This window comes from Pleurodeles waltl, chromosome 4_2 (assembly GCF_031143425.1).
Source record: "Pleurodeles waltl isolate 20211129_DDA chromosome 4_2, aPleWal1.hap1.20221129, whole genome shotgun sequence".
NCBI lineage: Eukaryota > Metazoa > Chordata > Amphibia > Caudata > Salamandridae > Pleurodeles > Pleurodeles waltl.
The window spans coordinates 97,616,332-97,639,369 of NC_090443.1; the positions used below are offsets into that span (position 1 = coordinate 97,616,332).

General features: G+C 43.8%; 1 protein-coding gene across 4 annotated transcripts in view; it reads right to left on the reverse strand.

Annotated features, from left to right (window-relative positions):
- B4GALNT1 (beta-1,4-N-acetyl-galactosaminyltransferase 1) overlaps positions 1–23,038 on the reverse strand; it is a 556,280-nt gene that overhangs the window by 379,930 nt on the left and 153,312 nt on the right. The window contains exon 3 of one of the 4 annotated variants that reach the window (XM_069230845.1): positions 19,213–19,341. The exons of the other annotated variants lie outside the window; for them this stretch is intronic. The gene's annotated coding sequence lies outside the window, so the exon portion shown is untranslated. The remainder of the gene's footprint in view (positions 1–19,212; positions 19,342–23,038) is intronic. 4 annotated transcript variants of the gene reach the window in all.

Sequence of the window (23,038 nt, forward strand, 5' to 3'; positions counted from 1 at the left end):
CTAAAACGTCTTACTATCCCTTAAAGCTATGTTTTTCTGATCCCTACAAACTCCTTGCTACTCTCTAATGCTACTCTTTCCTGAACTCTAAAAATCTTTACTACACCTTAAAGCACTAAAACACTAAGGGGCATATTTATAATCCCCTAACTCGACCTTGTGCCACATTAGCGTCATTGTTTTTTTACGTTAATGTGGCCCAACGAAGCAGAAATCCTTGCACCGTATTTACAGAGTGGCGCAATGCATGCATTGCCCCACTCTGTAACCCTTTGCGCTACATTATGCCTGTGCCAAGCATAATGTATGCAAAGGGGGTGTTCCCCCGTTAAGGGGGCTGACAAAATGTTGCAAGGAAATCTATAAGATTTCCTTGCACCATTTTTACAGCACTTTTAAAGCCTGCTCAGAGCAGGCATTACAAGGGGGCTTCCATTATTTAGAATGGGCCCCTATGTACTCTGCAGGAGTACATCAATAGTGTCACATTGAATGACGCTATTGCCCCCTACCCTGTGCCACGGTGTGTCGTACTTTAAATATGGCGCACACATGGTGGTGGTAGGGGGGCGCTAAGGGGTGCAGGGAAAGTGGTGCTGCACTCGGTGTAGTGCCACTTTCCATAAATCTGCCCCTAAATCTCAAACAATCCCTTAAAGCTACCCTTTCCTTAACCGAAAAAGCTTAATACACCTTAATGCTTCCCATTCCTGAATCCCAAAATATCTGTACTACTATTTTATGCTACTCATGACCGAACCCTAAAAACCCTTACTACCCCATAATGCTATCCTTCCATGATCCCTAAAAAGTCCCACTATCCCTTAACACTGCCATTTTTTGAACCCTAAAAAAACCCTTATAACCTCATAACATTAATCTTCTCTGAACCCCACAAACCCCTACTATCCCTTGATGCTGCTCATCCCTGAACCATAAAGACCCTTGCTACCCTTTAATGCTACCTATCTCTGAATCCTAAAAACCCTTACTACCCTGTAATGTTACCCTTCCCTGACCCCTTAAGTCCCTTACTACCTAATAATGCTACCAGTCTCAGAAATCTAAATTCCCTTACTACCTCTTAATATTACCTGTCTCTGAACCTTAAAACCCTTTACTACCTCTTAACCATACCCTTCTCTGAACCCTAAAAGCCAAACACCCCTTACTATTTGTTAACAATACCTTTCCCTGACATGACAAACTCTTTAACAGTACCCTTCGCTGAACCCTATTGACCCCTTTTTTATCCTCCGTACAGCAATACATTTCTTTGACACTGCTAGCCCCAGTTCCAATAATGTTTCTGCATATGTTGTGTTTTTAGCCCGTTTCACCAAGCCCAATAGGCATAGTTGGATTGTGGGCCTCAGTATGAGGCCTGTCAGGTCCTTGAGCACTTTTCTCACTTCCTCTCAGTATCACCTCACCCCCGGCAGAGCCACCACATGGGTATGTAATTCCATGTTGATAACTTGCATTTGGGACTGTGTTCTGCTTTAGAGTGGTCTATCCTATGCATCCATTGTGGTGTGACATAGTCACTGTGTACACACTTGTAATGTATTAGCTTTAGCCTCACATTACGTGTCACTCCCCTACAATTGCCTAGTATAGATACCCTGTTGCGGTTCTGTGTTCCTTCCCCTATGTCATTCTCCCATTGCAATTTCAGTGTGTCCATGTGAGAAGCAGTATGTGGCAACAGCAATGCATGTAAACGTGGAATCAGTTTGCCTTCTCCTCCCATGTCTGGTTTAGTATGTGAGTGTTTGGTTCCTCAGGAAACCCCACGCCGCCTTACGAATTGCTGCTGCAAAGCCCACACAGGCCAGAAAGCAGTCCCTCATCCTTTCCCATCTAATGCAAAAGGTTGCGAACCCGATCATACAGCGATCTTCATACAGGTCCCCCAAGGTCTGTGGCACCACTCAATCCCTGCATTCCTGCAGGAATAGGGGTACCATTGGGCTGATCCCAGTACACCAGGGGACCAGTTGTTGGGCATAGATATATTTTCCCCCTATTTCCGGGAAGCTTGTCCCCACACATTCAGGATGGTCCTAACCTGCAATGGCAACAGCACCCTTTTCTTCCTATGGACCAAAGTTTGTCCCAAGAGCTTGTGCGGTTGTAATCAATTTGTCCGCAAGCGTAGCCACCAGGTCAGTATCCCTCTCCAGGAACCAAGTCACAACATACTGTAAGTGATATGCCCAATAGTATGTATAGTGCCCAATAGTTCCGAGCCTGCAACCCTCCTCCATCCCAGGGCAATCTTAGGACCTCTAAACGTATGTGCGCCCTCCTAGCACCCCAATATAGCAGTTGGAGGAGTTCACCTAATCGTAAAATGCAGCTGTCTGAAATAAGAGTCAGTATATGTTATAGTATATATAGTACTCTAGGTTACATAGGGGGTCATTCCTAGATTGGCGGGCGGCGGTCGCCGCCCGCCAAGCAGGAACCGCCAGAAGACCGTACCGCCGTCAAAAGACCGCGGCGGTCATTCTGAGTTTCCCGCTGGGCTGGCGGGCGACCGCCAGAAGGCCGCCCGCCCGCCCAGCGGGAAACCCCCTTCCACGAGGATGCCAGCTCCGAATGGAGCCGGCGGAGTTGAAGGGGTGCGACGGGTGCAGTGGTACCCGTCGCGATTTTCAGTGTCTGCAAAGCAGACACTGAAAATCTTTATGGGGCCCTGTTAGGGGGCCCCTGCACTGCCCATGCCAGTGGCATGGGCAGTGCAGGGGCCCCCAGGGGCCCCACGACACCCGTTACCGCCATCCTGTTCCTGGCGGTGAAAACCACCAGGAACAGGATGGCGGTAAGGGGGTTGGAATCCCCATGGCGGCGCTGCAAGCAGCGCCGCCGTGGAGGATTCCCTGGGGCAGCGGGAAACCGGCGGGACACCGCCGGTTTCCCGTTTCTGACCGCGGCTTTACCGCCGCGGTCAGAATGCCCCCGGAAGCACTGCCAGCCTGTTGGCGGTGCTTCCTCCATCACCTACCCTGGCGGTCTATGACCGCCAGGGTAGGAATGACCCCCATAATCATTTTACTCAGTGCCATGCGTCCTATCAACGACTTCATGAATTATGGCCATCTGCGTACACTCTTTTCTAGCAAATCAAGTATAAGGCCCATGTTTGACTCATAAAAATCCATCAGATCCAAACTTAAATACATACCTAAATATTTAATAATAAGAGTTGTTTGCAGTTTTATGTTGAGCACATCTACGTTCAGCACTCGGCCATGTCCCATGGGGTACAGCACTCATTTATCCGTGTTGATTTTAAACCCCAAGTGCGTCCCCACTGGTGTAATTGCATAGTAAACTGCCTGCCAGGTAACCTCTGGGTTCCAATTAGTCAGCAAACTGTCATTTGCATACAGAGAAATTATTTCCATTTTGCCTCCCACCATCACCCCACCTGTTTCATGCTCGATCCGACAATGCGTGACAGTGGTTTAATATGATAGGGGAGACCTCTGTTGGGTCGGCCTCTCCACCTGCCAGCTGTCTGATACCCTGTTATCCACTTTCACCCTTTCTCTGCTACGGGTGTACAGTAGGTTGACCCATTTTAGATAATCCCCTCCCAGATTATATTGTTGTAGCACTTGGTCCATTCTCTGCTATTCGTATACAATAGGTGGACCCATTTTAGATAATCCCCTCCCAGATTATATTGTTGTAGCACTTAATCCATGAACACCCAGTCTACTGTATCAAAGAATTCATGAGCATCCAGGATCACCAGTGCACATGCCTTTCTCCCCTTCTCTATCTGCTCCATTATCAGAAATGTATCCTAGTGTTAGTGGTAGCCGTGCGGCCCCCTACAAATCCAGCCTGGTCCGAGTGTATGACATTTCCCACTACCTTGGATAAGCAATGGGCTAATAACTTTCCTAGAATCTTAGGGGCATATTTATACTTGGTTTGCACCATTTTAGCATCATATTTATTTGACTAGACCAGGTGTTAGGGTACCTGTGGAACCATTTCCATGGCTAATGGGTCCATAGGTACATATTCTATTATTGTTTATTTACCCTTTTTATTCCTGTGCCATTGGGCTCCCTTACATGGGGTCCCCTGTCTGGAACTGGAAATCATTGGAGTAGTGGGCATTACTCCTTCCTTTACTGAGACAGGAGTCATTGTTGGGTGCTAGAGTCAGAAAATGACACTAGGCTGGTTAGCGGCATATTTCTTGCCGTTAACCAGCCTAGAGTCATTTCTGACCCACTAGCGCATTCTCGCCTACTGCCACCCCGCTAGCATCTTTTTCACAAACACTAGCCTGTCCTTTGTGCCTGTCCTTTAATATGGCACGTGGCTGGCGCTATGGAATGGCGCTAGCATGAGCTATGGATTTTGCCTCAAAACTGTGTTAGCGCAGTTTTGCAGCAAAATACATAAATATGGGCCTTACTGTCTATATTGATCAACTGTAAAGAGCAGTATGATTCACATTCAGCTGGATCCCTGTCCGCCTTAGGGAGGACCACTATGGAAGCTTCCCTTAGGGACTCCAAGAACACCCAGTCTCAAATGCCTCCTTATACATCACTAAATGTGGTGCACATAGTAATTCCACATATTCCTGGTAGAACTCCACTGATAGTCCATCATTCCTAGGAGCCTTCCCTGTGTCCATTTGCTTAATAGCCTATCTGACATCTGACTCATCTATTGGGGTATTCTGTGCTTCTCTCATTGCATCCTTTACCTGAAGCAGTTGTGCCTCATTTAAGAATTCAGTTATACTTGCTAAGTCTTTTTGGCCTTGTTTCCCATATAATACAGAGTAAAACTGTGCAAAATGTCACAGAATGTCCTCCTGTGCCATGAGAGTCATCCCGTCTGCATCCTTTATTGTCACTACTGCCTTCCCTCCCCTCTCCCTGTTGATCAACCATGTGACCAGCCTGCCCAGTGTGCCCCCTTGCTCATGTTGGATTTCCATATATGTTTTGTAATCATATTTGCCAAGGGTGTTTCATACGTCCTCCAATTCTGCTTAAAATCTGTGTCTGTCCTCTCAAACCACTTCTGTCTGCGGTGTCTGCCTGTCTGTCACCTATTTGATGTTTGAGGTGTGTCACTGTGTTTGTTAAGGACCTACGAACTCCATAGATGGTGGCTATACCTTTGCCCCTTACAGTTACCTTAAACGATTCCCATAGTACCCCAGCAGAGGAACAGATCCTGTTTTGAGAGCGACTCTAATTTCTTCCCTGTACACTTGGTTCCCCCTGTGCAGGGGTTGAAATTTCGACTGCGGTATTGGTGGTGCGTATACGGGCCTCTTAACTCCACCACCAATGGGGCATGATCCAATAATGTGTGATCTAGATATCTAATCTCGCCAAAATCCACCACCTGTTCCGGGTGTACAAATAAGTAATCCATGCTAGGAAATGTACCATGTGGGTGTGATTAAAACAATTATCCCCTTGTGTTTCCATGTGTTGCGCCCCACAGCTCTAGGAGATTCATTGTGTCCATGCCTGTTATTAGTGCCCCTGAGGCCCTGCCCAACAGTGTAGCAGTCTGCCTGGAACTATCTAGTTCTTTATCCAGTACGCAATTGTAATCTCCCATCCACAACACATTGCAGTGGCCATGGGGTATCATCAAGGTCACCACCTTTTCAAAGAAGTCCGGAGTACCAACATTAGGAGCATATGTATTTAGCAGAATTGTGGGTATACCACCAACCTCTCCCACCACTGCAGCATATTGGCCATCAGCTGCTTTCAGTTTTATATCCACCCGTAAGGGAACACTAGCATCTACCCACAATAGTACTCCACAGGCTATGGACTAAAACTAGTATACCACAGTCTGCCTCATTTTTTTAATGCAATTTCTCGTTCTCCTGTGGTAGTAGGTGTGAATCCTGAAGCATCACTAGCTTAGCTCTTTGTTTTTGCACATAAGACCATATAGTTTGTCGCTTGATGGGATTATGAATCCCCTTTACATTCTAGGATAAGATTGTTACCCTCATGCGCATTTGTCATTAATCCATCCATGTCCGTGTACTGTTTTAGCTATCAAATCAGTATGTCTCCAATTGAGTGCACCCCCTCTTCTTGGGTTAATAACATACACATCCCCCTCCCCTCTCCCGTGTGGCCTATCCCAACCTAACCATCACAAATGACACATGTAGTGTCTGTCCCTCCCTCCCTAACATCAAAAATTACTTTCCCCGTCACTGTCCCCTCAGACTCCCTGAAAGGGGGCATCCCAGGGACAGCGTCATCATGAACCATGCACAAAATAAGGAGCAACAAGCTACTTACGTTTCACCTCCTCCTGACAGACATTTGTAACATACTCAATCAACTGTAATGTACCCCCCTTGGCTAAAACAATACTACTATAGTTAATTTTCTCCACCCATTATCAGAAACAAATGTACAACATAAATGTCCCTATTGCACAGCTAGTAACTCTCATTGACATATATATAAAGCTACTCAGCCAGCCTGTTCATGATTCTCCAGAAACTGCATGGCTTTTTCAGCTTGTTAAAAAAAATGCATTTTCCCTGGAAGTCAACTCTGAGTAGTGCTGGTGGTAGTAAGGCACATGCCCAGCTGTTTTCTCTATCGGTGTGGTCTCCATGTCCTCCGGTACCTCCAACATGCACACATTATTCCTGGGTGATCTGTCTTCAAGATCAGCCATTTTAGCTTCCTGCTGTTTCAAGCACCACTCCTGGTCTGCCAGTCGACTAGTGTGTGCTCCCAGAATCTCCTTTGCGCTGTCTGTTCTGATGCCCAGGTCCTTCACCCGTTCTCTCATTTTCTCCATATCCTGGTGCATTAATGCTACAGTGATGTCCAAACCATCTATTTTTTCAGTTATGGCATTGTTCCCTTCCAGTATCAAACTCTTGATGTCTAGCGTTGTCGGCGGCACTGTTTCTCCCATCTGCATCGCCTCCCTGCACCATTCTTGCGATGCCCTCTTCTATGGTGTGTCATGATTTGGAAGCCACCCTGGGGCCACCCTTAAGTTTTAGAGGCATTCTCAACTAGCTCTGTCGCATTGCAGGTTCGACAGCCTGGGTCTTCAAGACTCCCCCTTTCACACTCAGATACCAGCAAGTGGCCAGTCACAGTTCGGGAAGTGCTCCCCTGACCTTTCCCGCACTCATTTTGCCTATGTCGTCAGTCCTGCTTTAATGTCTCCAATGGAGGAGGGGCGAGGTGCAACCAGAGTGCATAAGCCAATGAGTCACATCAGTCCTAGAAGGGTTTTCTCCCCTTCGGCGTGCCACTAGTCATCCCCAGCCTGCAGATCCCCTGTGCTGCAACTGATAGGACCCAACAGCCCCATCTCACGCTGGATGTAAGCCTTCAAAGGCACCGGGTCTTTGTCTCACCCTCCAAAGTGCCAGTCTCCGCGCTACTTTTTTCTCAGTGGGGTGCCAGCCCCCACATGTAGTTGCGTGTATTTCAGCAGGGGGGTGTTTTACTGTTCCTTGCCCCCACACTGGCCCCAATCGAGCATGGCCTTCCGTCCTCGTGCGCAGCCCTCCTCAGTCCAAAGATCTGCTCAGCCACGCTTCTCACCCGTCGACCGCCTCTCTTCATGGCATCAGCCGTGAATTGCGTCCGCTGATCAGGCAGCTACTGCTGCCCGGCTCCCTGGCTCTCCAGGCACCAGCACCCATCTCTGTTTCCTGGTGCCGCACCCTCTGTTACAGTGCTGTGCCACATGGCTACTTCCTCTGGCAACCTCTGACAGCCTCACAAACACCATGCGGAGGCTCTATTTATAACTCCCACAGGCCGGTGCCTCCCAATCATATAGGGGCGCATCATCTCCTGTGTTGGGGAGCTCAGTTATAGTTGATGGGAGCTGGGGAGGATGGGGGGACTCAGCAGATATAGCCTGTGGGAGCTCCGTTCACCAGCACCCAATCAGTCAGCCATCTTGGCTCCTCTCCTTGGTTTGGCCACTGTACTGGAAAATTACATCACTAGTAGCCACAAGATCCAGGAACACACGTATTTAGCGACAACATCTAAACCAATGCACAATACTTAAGGAAAAGACCATACATGGTAGAGAAAGGTAAGAGAAGTAATTCAGAAGGACTCAATCCATATTTCGACCAAAGGTTCTCAGGCTCTTGCTCACAGGCATCGGTCAGTAAGTCAAATGCACTACCTCACATAACTGTAGTCACTAGAGTCTGCAGTTCGCCTGTTCACTAAGCAGTCCAGACTGAACACTCATCGTCACCAAGATAACATCAAAGAGACCTGAACTTTCATTGTGCAAATGTTTGCATTCTGGTTTTGATTCTCTTACTTGAGCCATTTGCGCCAATCAAGTGAACGCAGCTTGTAGCAATGACGAGTAAAAGTTGAAGACAGGAATGCACGGATGTTCTCTTACAGGTGTGGGGCAATCTGGCAATCCTGATTACTAATCTTCAGCACAGGGTTTGATGTTTCTCTGGTCACTGGCCTCTGCATGCATCCCCAACAAGGGGAAAGAGTCAGACTTTGGTGCATGTCCTACCCTAGAACGACACTGCGTTACAGTCCTGACACTTAACCCATTAACATTTCCCTGATTTTGGGTACCGATAAGTGGCTGCAAACAAAAATTCTGCTGGGGTATGTAAACCTACTCTGAGAAGCCCAAGAATGCTTAGGTTTTAGTCAGGGAATCCTATGGATTGATGGTAAGCCACACATGGTAGGGGAAAATGAATGTGGCCACAAGACTGAAAAGCATTAATCTATCGTCTTGGAGTTAATGGGAAATTCCAATTTAAGGCTTGCGAAGCACAGTGACATGTAGTGGAATTTCATTCTGATGCCACGCCAGGCACAGTGCTTTTAAGCATCTGCTTTCGTGTTTCATCATTGTGTTTATACATTGAGCAATAAATATGAATGAGGCTGTATTAATCTTATGTGTCTATGGTACAGGGAAAAAATACTTGCCAATCACTTGAGAATTCAGAATGGCAATGACACAATCTGGGCCTAATCCGCAGGTCTCATTTTTTATGGAGCCCTAACTGTTTACTGTTTGTATCGATAAGGTATTTATAAAGAGCTAACCTAGAAAAAATGCTGCGTAGTATTGTACATGATCAAAGACAATCATATAGTCACCCAATAAGAGGAGAGGAAGCTAAGTTGTAGATGGTTAATGCATTGTAATGTAGTGTTCCTTAAAGAGGTGAGACTTCAACTCTTTTCTAAAACTATTTCTCGATTTTTTTGTTTTCCATACCTTTTGGGTTTCCTTCCCTAGCATAATTTTAGGGCACTTTTCACAAAATGCTGCACACACTACCGTTCAGCCTGTTGCATTAAGCACCTTAAGGTCATCACCCACTCCGTACATCTATGGCTACGGTGCACGTCTACCGTGTCATACATCGCTCTATGATTTCATTTGCAAATTGTTCTTCTTATATAGAGTGTGGATTGAATGAGTTGCTTTTTCGTTAACACTTATTTATCCCCCCACCTCGTGGACAGAGAGGACTGGAGCTGTGGAGAACATCCTCACCTTCCTCACCTAGTAGAGACCTTCCTCACAAGTGCTCCTCGGTGACATCAAATAAATTTCACTGGATGTAGGCACTTTGCTCAGGTTCACACTCCTGCACGTAAAAAGATTGCACTGGGGCACAATGCCAAGTTGAAGACTACAACTGGCAGCCAGAGACAGCTACATTTGCAGGGGAATGGCCACTACTCATACTCACAAAGGTAAAACAAAATGGTGAGATACTCTATAATATAATCCATGTACATGGGAAATAGGCTTTACTCTGCTAGCAGCTCTCATGTTGGTGCTGGCCGCTGTTAAAGTGATCTACTTATTGAAGATTCCTTATTTCCTGTATAATACGAAACTCAATGAGCTTTTGATTTCGCTGCTCCTGTGCTCCCTGTCCCACTTTCGAGATAGGTGCTGGGTGGGGAAGAAGATCGTGGAAAGCAAAGTGCATTCAAGTTTTCACTGCTCGTGGCTTGTTCTGTGTGTCGCATGGCCAAAATATGCAGAATTTGTCATGAGCGCAGGTCACTGTGGTTGTCTTTTTGTCACTGAGCCATAGTTTCATATATGGAAGGGCTCATTGTTCAAGTGCCCCATCCCAGTAGGCGCCTAATGTATGTCCAAAAGGATACACAGGAAGGAGGGTGGGAGGGTAGCAGCTGGTTTTAGATCTAGTTTAAAGGTCTCAGTTTCTCTTCCTATCCATTTGTACTCAGGGAATAATATCTCGACTCTAAAAATGGTCAAACAAGTAAAACCTTTGGATTTTTTAAAAAAGTCCTCCCGGGGAATGATGGGTAATTTGTTTGCGGCCCATGATTAACCACTGGGTATCTGGCCCTGCTCATCATGGATTTCAATTTACATAAGAATACAACTCCACACAACATAAAGTGGCCTGGAATCGCGCATTACTTCATAAAATAACTAAAAGTCTAGTGATGTCTAAAACTGGAGCATACGGGTAAATAACTACGTATCCAACGATACATTATAATGTTGCATAGGCATACACCAAAGAAACACATTTATGCTAGGTCATCCTGTTTAGGGAAACGCTCTAATGTATTCAGATATCGTTAATACAAAAAGGTTAAAATATATTATATCATTATAAATGTAAAATTCATATACAGTATAATCAAACAATGGCAACCAATGTATATGTACGATATATTCAAATATACATGAAAAAACAAATAGCATAATACACAAAAATCATTAAACGTGATATCTGTAGAAAATAGATCCCACTAAACATAAAATGAAACATTATGCAATGCTATTTCCATTTCCATTAAATTATTTTGCTGAAAGACATCAACAAAACGTCAATTCAGTAGCGTAACCAAACTTGAGCTCCCCCTCCCCCTCCTGCGAAATACATGTAGGTGGGGCCCCCACGTTCCAGACTCAGGCCAGGGGCCTGCCGTCTGTGCTCGGCGCCGGGGGGGGGGGGGATCTGTAGCTGTGGCCCCCACACCACGGGGGCTGCAGGGGCTATTGTTACGCCCCCTCATCAAATTCTAACAGAGAGAATACTAGATCCAGACGAAAACTGTCCCTCAACTTTTTTTTATAAATGCAAAAAGGTGAGATTTTACAGAGTCATTAAACCTTATGAGGGCTTTATCTTAAAGCGCCTGCACTCTACTTCTCGACAGATTGTCGAACCCTGTACACATACTGTGCTTGGGAACGCTTCGTTTGTTGTTATTGATATACAGTGTGCTGCCAGATGGCAACTAATCCGCGGACCGGAAAAATGGAAGTAACATTTTTTAGGATTTTGTAATTGAAATTCCATTTTGTGATATTGGGAAATAAAAAAAAATAAGATCTATTTAGCAGTTAGTGCTCCTTTTTGTGAAGGTTGTGTACGATTTGTCCTGTTTACGTGCAAGTGTATGTTGGAGAAGGTGCGACACTCTCGTAATTTCACACACATCTCTCACCTCACAGCAATGGGCTGTGCTGTCTCCATTACGTTCTAATCCATTTTCCCACGTTTCTAGAGAGATAAAGCCACTATAATAAAAACACATATTAATTCGAAATTTTATTATGAAAATATCATCTACTTTCACGTCCCTGAAAAATCCTACACTACTCTAAAATCCTAGAGCAGTTCAAACAATTCAAATTAATTTTGTCTTCAGAAACTCGTTACAACAAATTCCTTTAGCACACATGCAATTAAACACATTGATGTTTGCAATGCGTTACATTACATTGTAGACCTTCAGTAATCATAATTGTAGTAATATATATGTCCTCTGGCCATTGTCTTTATGCAAGTAAGAGGCACTTCGACAATTGAGTGATGTGAACTGCTATTGTAGGTCTAACAGAGCAGAGGTGCAAAGTGTGCAATCAACATATTATATCAAGCTTGATGAATAGCATGGGTTGGAGCTGTTGAGCCAGGAAGAATATGCATACTTGAAGGTTGACTTCCCAGTTATACCAATATTTTTACCTTATACCCAAAGTGCTCGAAGATATTAATGTTCCGCCTGGTTGGCCAATAATATCAGCCATAGGAGGTTTGTTTGAGAACACATCCAGATACATTGATTTCTTCCTAGAGGAGCATGTACAAAACTTATCTTCATGTATCCAAGACACTGGTGATTTCTTAAGACACATCTATGATGTGGCACAAGAAGATAATTTCATTCTCATTGCCATGGGTGTAATTGCACTTTACACTAGTATTTCTCACCAAGATGGCCTACACGTCGTACAATACTTTATAGGTGCTAGACCTATCACATTTTTCAAGCACACTCAAATGGTCCTAACGATGATTCATTGGTGTTTACACAGCAATTTATTTTTGTTTGACAAAACTGTTAACAGACAAGTCAGAGGAATAGCGATGGGCAACTGCTTCCTCCCCAGCTATACAAATTTGCATATGGACTGGTGGGTGAAGTAGGTGCTCACATCAAAGTTTGCCACGGAATGGATTGATAAAGTGGTTCTGTGGACCTGCTTCATTGACAACTTGTTCGTCATTTGGAGAGGTACAGAGGCTGATGCAAAAGTATTCACTAACAAATTGAATTATAGCATTTCAATTTGAATTTGCATTTTACTTCCACCATTAGCCGCACAGAGGTCCACTTCTTAGACCCAACCGTATTCATGAAGAAAGGGGAGATCAATATGAAAGTATACAGAAAACTGACTGCGGTCAATTCAGTTTTGCATGCCCAAAACTAAAGCTCAGTAAACCTTATGCAGAAAATCCGAAAATGAAGCATTACTGTAATGATGAGAACCAACTGAAGGAGGCCCAGGAGGAGCTGGGTCAGCGATTCTTGCAAAGAGGGTATGGACAGGAGGTGATCAGCATAGCAAACACACAAAGTTAGTATGGTGAAGAGGGAGGCTCGTCTGTTCACAAGACAAGGCATGCAATAAATGTCTGACCATGATCTGAGAATGACCACAGGGTACTACAGGGAACATCATAGTATTAGAAACATCTTGACACAACACTGACATCTTATTAGAAGTGACCACGGTGATAGAACACACATTACATAATAGGCCACTGGTGACATTTTGCAGAGCAAGATTAATGCAACAAGATTTAGGGCCTGATTACGACTCTGGCAGACTCAAGACCTCAAGACTTGCGATGGCGGCCAAACTGTCACATTACCACCCTGAGAAGCCCTTCTACCGGAGTTGATTATAATCCCAGGGACCCCATCCTCTAGGGCCCAACATATCCATAAAAAAGGAGGGGCCTGCTGTCCCTCTCCCTCAGCTGATGACAGCCTGGGGACCCCATCCATCGGGGCCAACTCACTCGCTGTGTCCCAAGGAGCCCACCCAGGACACTGTTTCCCTGCCCGCAAGAATGCAGCAGGGAAGATTGCTACCACCTCCTTGGACACCCTGCCCCTCCCTGGTGGCAGCAGTGAAAAATAGCTGCTCCTGCCAGGCGGGAGCAATTCTGGCTTCTTCTGCACCCAGGATGGGTGCATGTTGGGAGCTGATGGTGCTGCAGAGGCTGTGGGGCTCCCATCGCAGGCCCCAACATTGAGTTTTGTGGGTGCCCATGGCACCCGGGCACCCACATTAGGCCCTGGGGGATGGGGTCCCTGAGGTCGTAAAGGTTCAGGGAGAGGGGCTCTACACTAACTCAACTTAAACAAAAAGGCCCCAGGGGGCTGTGTATCCCCTCCACTTTAAAAACAATTTGGCCCAAGGGAGAAGGTACCGGGAGCTTGTAAAGGCTCAGAGAGGGGTGCCCCATGACCCCTTATCTTAAAAAACAATACGGCCCTAGGGGATGGAGCCACCCGCCCCTCCCTCCTCAATAATTATAAAAAATGGGTGTCCCAGGTAGGCACTGGGACGTCCAAAAAAATAATAAACAAAAGAAAAGGAATAATAAATGATTTACAGTTCGCTGCTCCTTGCCAGTAGTGCCCCACAATGCCCTGCAGGGGCTTTTAGACAGTGTTTTTCAGCTTGGTGGTGCTCCTACAAGGCACAGGGGCACCATCTAGAATGTCTTTAATGTTGTGGGTGGCAGCAGGGAGTACTGCAGCTCTCCAGCAACATTAAAAAAAAGTATGTCTTCTTGATCACTGAATCCGTGACTATTTTTGAAGCACCCCTAGCTTAGCTCTATGCTCTTCAGCTAAAGTGCAAGACAATCCTCTGGTTGCTTTTATGATTGTATTTTGTGGGCTGAAAAATGTTAAAAGAAAGACTTCGAGACACGTTGGTTTTATTTTTATTTTTTTAAACAGTATGCCTCTGAGTATTTCTTTTAACATTTTTCAGACCAAAAACGACAATATTAAAAACATTTAATTGTGTGAATTACTAAAATATACATATGATTAAAAATATTGGTAATTTTGGAAGAAAGATTATAGTTTTGCTTTATGTATATTGGTAAAAACAAAGATTAAAGTTATCTTTGTAAGGTGCAAGTCTTAGTTACTTTAAGACACAAGTTATGGTTACTAAAGATAACTATAACTGACAAGTTTCAGGTTTTTCTAGTTTAAAACATTACGTTGTCACTGAAATGTTCACCATAACCTTTTTTTCCAGTGAAATTTTAAGTTTTTTCCATTTTTATCATGTTTATGTTCTTTTTCCTCCCGGTATTAAGAGCAGAGGACACCACACAGCATGCTATGAAAATGTATCTGTTTATTTAATTATTAATTTTTAAATGAAAAATGTCCGTTGGACCCTACAGACCACCTTGTGCAGATAGTCTTTTTTAAAGTGTTTGTGAATCACAAGGTCCTTCCACCATGGTAGTCAAAAATAACCAGACTGCTGGCTTCCTTTTATCCTGAGAGCTAAATTTCAATGCCTTTTTTTCACAGAGTCTTGTATTGCTATCAAATATATGTATTTGTTATTCCTCTATGTTTGGTAATCATTATTATTGGAGTATTCCAAATTATTTTCATTTCTTTAAGTTGTTATTGTTTATTTTCTGCATTTCTTATCACAACAGTTGTCCTCCTTTTGAAGTGTAGCCATTCATGGCTCACTGATTCAACTCCTGTTGATTTTGTATCAAGGCAAGAAAATAACAATTTCCGAGAATTTATAATTTTATATTTATTTTTCGTTTCGTATCATACCGTATGCTTAAATTTAAAAGCACTGACTGTCAAGTCTATATTAATTTCTATTAAGGTTTATTGTGCCAATATTAATATTTAATAACCTTAACACTGTTTCCCCTTTCATACTGAGGGATAAATCTGATCATTCTTTGTTCCCTAACTTATCAGCTGGTGGTAAATTCATAGTATTTTCTGTGAAGTACTTGATTGATCATTCTCATTTTTCATATTCTACTTAAAAAGATAAAGGACAGATTTACAAGCCCCTAGCGCCCCCTTAGTGTGATTTTTACAACGCTGAGGCTGCGTTAAATCGGCCATTCCTTACACCATGTATACAAAGTGGCACAATGCATGCATTGCGCCTCTTTGCAACCCCTTGCACCACATTATGCCTGTGCCAGGCATGATGTATGCAAGGGGCGTTCCCACGCAAGGAGGCCTGCAAAAATGGTGCAGTGAAATGTACAAGATTTCACTGCGCCATTTTTGCTGTCATATTTATGCCAGCTCAGGGCAGGTGTTAAAGTAACGCACCCACTAGGGGCCTACCTGTGTTTTGCTACACTAGAGGCAAACATTTTTACACTAGTGCAGCAAAGCGCCACAACAGCATCAAAAATTTTGAGGCTGCTGTGGTAACGACCGCCATGGTGCACCGTACTGGAAATACGGCGCAACCATGGTATCGTTAGAAGGGGGCAGAGGGGCACAAGAAAAGCAGCACATTGTGACTGATGCGCCACTTTCTTGTCAATCTGCCCCCTAATTCTTAAAGTGTCATGTGCAGAAAAGGTCATCCATGATGTGATAATGAAGTCATGATGTGTCTTTATAGCTTCCTTCTATCATCATAAATAATTACTGAAATGTTGTGTGCAAGGATGATAATCCATATCATTCTATTAAAAGCACAATGTGTTTCTTAGGTTTATTTATGTAATGTTCTTTTAAAATAAGAGGCCTCCATATAAGTTGAAATATTTCTTCCTATTGATATACCAAGAGTTCTACATCTTTTTTGTGGCCCCAAGATTCCTCTGTGCCCTTTAAGATGATCATTCTTGATTACACGTTCCTCAGTTTTACTTCTTGATTACTTCCTCTCTGTGGTTTCTCAATATGTTGTATTCCAAAGTACTTGTATATGGTGCTATTCCCTGCATGTTTCTCCCAAAAATGTTTTGCAATTGCGTAGATGAAATCTTTATTTGCTATGGCTATTAAGTGTTGCAATAGTTTTAGTTTCACTTTATTTGTGGTGCTTCCCACATATTTGTTCTTGCAGGTACACTGTAATACATACACCACATGGTCTGTACACTCACTGTATGTTCTTCAATTGCTTTTTTTCCATTAGCTAACTTAAGGGGGTTGTGTTGATTCCACTTTTGCATGCTTTGCATGTTGAGCACTTCCAGAACCCATTTTTGTTCCATCTGGTTAACCAATTAGATGGTTAATTTTGTGAAGTTTTAAATCAATAGATGTTCACATAGCCGCTAAAATTGCTACTGTACGATATGTGATTTGTGGGTTTTGTGATAATTTATTTCTCAGGTCTCCATCCATTAGTAATATTTTCCAATTCTTTTTCAGTACTTTTTGATCTTTTTATGTGATAGGTCATAATGCAGGATGAACCTTCAGCTTGATTCTTTCTCTGGATTCGTTTTTTGCAAGCCACTAATTTCTCTTTTCCTTTGTTTCTAGATCTTTAAAGAGCACTTTGGAGACAGATTCTGGGTATCCTCTCTCTGCAAAGCGTCATATAATCATCTGCACTTCCTTTTCAAATTCACTGTCCTCTGGGAATTACTCCTTGCTCTTAGTAACTCATATGGGATGATTCACTCGAGGGCCTTTGGATGCTCACTGTTGGCATGGGCGATAGAACTGTTTGCTGTGATTTTTTCATGTATTTTCCTACAAATCTTTTCATTTTGGATGTAGCCTTGAATATCCAGATAAATTATACCCTTGTCACCAATATAATAACTGTTCTGATTAATCCCTACAATCTTCTAGGAATGTTTTACTTCCCTTTCAGAGCAAGAACAAGTCATCACTATATATAACCCACCTTTTGACCAGTTTCATTGCTGATTCATTCTCTTCTGCCCTCATCACTTCATATTTCCAGAGTCCCGACAACAGATTTGCATTTGTTGAAGGAAAAGATGTACCCATGGTGGTACCCTGTTTTTTTATATAATATTTTTGATCAAAAGTGAAAACATTATGTCTCAAGTAAAATTGCTGCATTACCTTGTTCATTTCTGTATGACACAACAGACTGATGGACCTAGATCCCAAGAAGTGGTTGCAAGCATTTATTCTGCCCCCATGTTGGATTTAGTAAGTAGTTGCTCTCACAAAAAAAATTGTTTATTCTTGATTAGAAATCCATAAAGGCAATGTAGTTACATAACAGAAGAGAAACAGGTCAATGAATCTGGATGTGTTTTCTAGTAGTAATCCAAAGGAGATTACTGTAAACCTACTAGGTGGGTCATTCCTGTTCTTATGAATTTTCAACAAAAAGTATATTACTGGTGTAATGGCATCTTCATTTTTCAAAACAAAACATTTGTCATGGTCCAGTAGCGCCATTTTGACAATTTTACACTATATTCTGAGGCAATGTTTTAGGCGATCTGAGTGTTGCTTCTCAGGATGAATTTCATTATGCAGTTGTTTAATAGCTCCCTTGGTATTATGGCATCTGCCATTAACACAATACTTCCACCCTTATCAGATGCCTTCATTACTGTGTTGTGATCTTTACATAATTCATTGACAGCTTTCCACTCATTAATTGTCATAGTTGACTTTCTGATCTTCCCGAAAGGTTTCGCTTCCTATCAGAGGTCTTAAATGACAACCTCTTCGAATAAATTAATTTTGCTTCCAGTCAGTAATTGTGGCCGAACCTTTAATTTTAATTTACAACCATTTGTCTGAGTCGCATTTGTATTTATTCCACTTTAATGACATATTTCTAGATCTGTCATTCCCCGAGCTTTATCCTCTTGCTCTTGTGATGTCAACAATACTTACAGCATGACATTTCTCTGATATTTAAGTTTGACATTTCTGATCTTTGTTCCTTAGTTTCATTTCCAGGATGTTTTATGAAACATTTCTTCTAATTTAATTTTCTTGTTGATTCATATATATATATATTCTTAAAGATAGATAGATAGATAGATAGATAGATAGATAGATAGATAGATAGATAGATAGATAGATAGATAGATAGATAGATAGAAAGATAGATAGATTTTGTGGGTAGAAATGCCCAAACTCTCCTTTTTAACTCCTAACCTCTCTTTACTGCTCCCCTTCCTGAACCCTAGATTTACCCTTACCTCACTTTACTTCTAAACACGCCAAACCCTAAATTAATCATTTCCGCCCTTTACCTATACCCATCCCTAAACCCTAAAATTACCCTTAATTCTCTTTACAACTACCCCCAAGCCCTAATACAACCAATTCCCCCCTTTACCTCTACCCACATCTTTACCTCCTTATTTTCACATAGCATCAAAAAATTATGTTATTTTAAAAATTACTTACCAGTGTGGTAAAGTACTGCATGGTAAAACATGCTTGGTAAAAGTAAAAACCTATACCTTATTCTCACCTACGTGGTACTTACCTGTGTGGTGAAAACTGTGTGGTAAAGCATGATAAAGTCACCATTGTAAAGGCTGTATACCCTATTAGAGGCGCTAGTGAACAGAGTAAGAGATGGCTTTGTGCATGTCCCTGTGTCTCTACCATTCTATTTTTGTCTGCAAGTCCTTCAATACCTGTTTGCTGGCCTTTAACGTACTGAGATATATTACCCAGAGTACTCAAGCAACCCTGTTTTAGGTCAAAGTCTACTAAACAACACAGCTGTCTGCTTTTCAAAGACATGAGTGGGACATCATAAAAGATTCTCAAGAATGCATTCCGCCATTACTTATGATTGGTTTTGTGTTTTGTAAGTCATATTTGCTTGCTTTCAATTTGCTTGCTTTACTTTTTTTGGGGGGGCTCTTCAGCTTGAGATCGTCCTTCCAGTGGAGCCAGTATATTCACCATATTCTTCAACTACTGCTCGCCTTCTGTAAACTGGCCTTTAAATCTTGTTCTTATCTTGTTACAACTGCTGTGAATTCAAAGATAGAGGTCAAATGTCAGGTTCTGTCTTCTGAGGGAGCTTGGTGTTTACTTTTCTTGCTCTGACTTTAAAGTGAGAGGATTTAAATGACAATTTTGCTGTGAAAGCAAAGGCTTTTTTCTACCACTCTACAAAATGTAAATGACTGTAAATGAATTGTGCATATTTTTCAGAATATATCAGAATTAGCAAAGCACAAATGAAGCACATTATTTTGTAAATCTGAAGTATGGTGGAAATAAATATTTTAATATGATCAAATGAAATCAACACAAGGGGTAACACTTTCGCATATTATGTGTATGCTGTGCATTTTTATCAGTAAAACTGCATGGCTCAGCAAAGGTAATGGTCATTTCAGTTGAAAATGTGTTGTCTGTACTGACTGTGCAGTACCACATCATAGATATTCCACACTACTCCATCCACTGTACACTAATTCTCTCTATACCACTCTGCTTCACTCTTGCTTCTCCACTCTATACCATACCATTTTACAACATGCCAGGCTATTCTATGATTCTCCAGTCTACTCTACGACGTGCCACTCCACTCTGACACTCCACTGCATGTCACTCCTTTCCACTCTAAGCCACTTCACTCTGTGCCACTCCACTCTACAACACTCTATGACATGTCACTCTACTCTACAATATGCCACTCCACTTTACGACACGCCACACCACTCCTCGACATGCCACTCCACTCTAGGCCACTCTACTCTACGCTCTTCACTCTAAGACACTCTTTTACATGCCACTTCACTCTACTCCATGACTTGCCACTCCATTCCACTCTACAACATGCCACTCTACCCTGTGCCACTCCACTCAACTCTACACACACAAGTCCACTCTACACCACTCACTTTATGCCCACTCTATGACATGCTGCTCACCTTTACATTCCTCCATGCTATGCCCCCACCACTTTATGCCCTTCCTCTTTATGCCACTCTTTTCTATAATGTGACACTCTACGACACACAATTCCACTCTATGACACTTTACTCATCTCTATGCTATACCACTCCACTCCACTGTACTCTACTCCACTTTACAATACTTTAGTCCACTCTGAGACACTCTGGCCCGTATTTATACTCCGTTTGCGCCAAATTAGCGTCGTTTTTTTCGACGCAAATTCGGCGCAAAATGAACGCCATATTTATACTTTGGCGTTAGACGCGTCTAGCGCCAAAGTATGGGCAAATAGCGTCATTTTTTTGCGTGAACGCCTTCCTTGCGTTAATGAGATGCAAGGAAGGCGTTCCCGTCTAAAAAAACGACAGCGACGCAAATGCGTCGTATTTATACTCCCGGGCAAAAATCACGCCCGGGAGATGGCGGGTCAAAAAACCCCGCATTTGCGCCACTATTTAACGCCTGGGTCAGGGTAGGCGTTAAGGGGCCTGTGGGCTCAAAATGAGCCCACAGGTGCCCTCCCCTGCCCCCAGGGACCCCCCCTGCCACCCCTGCCCACCCCAGGAGGACACCCTAGGATGGAGGGACCCACCCCAGGGACATTCAGGTAAGTTCAGGTAAGTATAATTTTTTATTTTTTTTAAATAAAATTGGGTGGCATAGGGGGGCCTTATTTGTGCCCCCCTACATGCCACTATGCCCAATGACCATGCCCAGGGGACAGAAGTCCCCTGGGCATGGCCATTGGGCAAGGGGGCATGACTCCTGTCTTTACTAAGACAGGAGTCATTTAAATGGCGTCTGGGCGTCGAAAATAATGGCGCAAATCGGGTTGAGGCGCTTTTTTTGCCTCAACCTGACTTGCCCCATTTTAAGACGCCCTAACGCCATTTTCCCCCTACGCCGGCGCTGCCTGGCCTACGTGGTTTTTTTCCACGCACACCAGGCAGCGCCGGTCTGCTAGCGCCGGCTAACGCCATTCCATAAATACGGCGCCCGCATGGCGCTTCAGAATGGCGTTAGACGGCGCTAAATTTTTTGACGCTAAACTGCGTTAGCGCAGTTTAGCGTCAAAAAGTATAAATATGGGCCTCTGTGACACTCTATGCCACTCCACTGTACAATGCTCTGCTCCATTCAGTGCCACTCTGTGCCACTCTGTTATACTCTATGCAACTCCCTCTGAGCCAGTCCACGCGGCTGAACTCCACTCTACTCTATGACACACTACTTCCCTCTAATCCTCTATTCCACTCTTTGTCACTCCACTCCACTCTATGACACTCTACTCCACTCTATGCCATGACATTTACCCCACTCTATTAGTCAAACTTTTCGACAGCATACCCTACTCTACATCACTCTAATCTACAACACTCTACATACTCTCACTATGCCACTCCATGCCAATTTACTCAACTCTGTGCCAATCCACTCTACTCCACAACACTTTACTCAACTCTACACCTCTTCACTCAATACCCCTCCACTCCACTCCATTGTGCAACACTTTTCTCCCTCAATGACAACCTATGCCACTCCACTCCACTTTACTCTACAACGTTCTACTCCACTCTAAGCCACCCAACCATACGACACTTGACTCCTCTCTTCAACACTTTATGCCACTCCACTGTATGGCACTCTACTCTATGCCCCAACATATTATGTACTTCCATTATATGCCTGTCGACTTTACTCCACTCCTCTCAACCCCTCCATGACTCTCCATGCCACTCTACACCACTATGCTTTACGCCACACTGTGCCACTCCACACCACTCCACTCTGTGCCACTCCAAGACACTCTATGCCACTGCATTCCCTGACACTCTACTCCACTGCATGTCACTCCACTGTACGTCCCTCTAATCTATTCCCTTCCACTAGACTACACTCCTTCAATGACACTCCATAACATTCTATGCCACTCCACTCTATTCTGTATGTCACTCCATGACACTCCACTCTACGCCACTCCATGACACTCTTCTTCACTCTATGCCACCTCATGGCACTCTACGCCACTCTATTTCACTTTGTTCTACTACACTCTACACCACAAAACCCCATGACACCATTTGCCACTCCACAGCACTCCACTCTATGACACTCAACTGCACTCCACACCACTATCCTCTATGCCACTAACGTCCACCATGCTGAACAGCTGCCGCGCTGGTATAAAACACAGCTAAAACACATTAGCAAAGCCAATAGCTATTGCATAGGTGAGACCTATTGGCTTTGCCAATATGTATACTAGATTTTAGAATGATGATGACGCTAAGATTTTAGAATGACGATGCTCTAAAGATTGGAAACCTATGGAGCAGATTGGCTGCAGTGGGTGTAAGGTGCATCGGATTGAAGCAAATCAGAATCCAACTTCCGTTCACGGTGGGCCATGTTGTTTTCTCTGCACCGTAGGCTGAGATCAATAATCTGTGGACTTCATTTAACGTACCACAATCGCTATCAGCAGGACCACCAGACAAAAGTGATGGGAAGCTACAACACTTAGGCCCTCATTCTGACCTTGGCGGGCGGCGGAGGCCGCCCGCCAAAGTCCCGCCGTCAGGTTACCATTCCGCGGTCGAAAGACCGCGGCGGTAATTCTGACTTTCCCGCTGGGCTGGCGGGCGGTCGCCTTCAGACCGCCAGCCAGCCCAGCGGGAAAGAGGCTTCCACGATGAAGCCGGCTCGGAATCGAGCCGGCGGAGTGGAAGCTGTGCGACGGGTGCAGTTGCACCCGTCGCGTA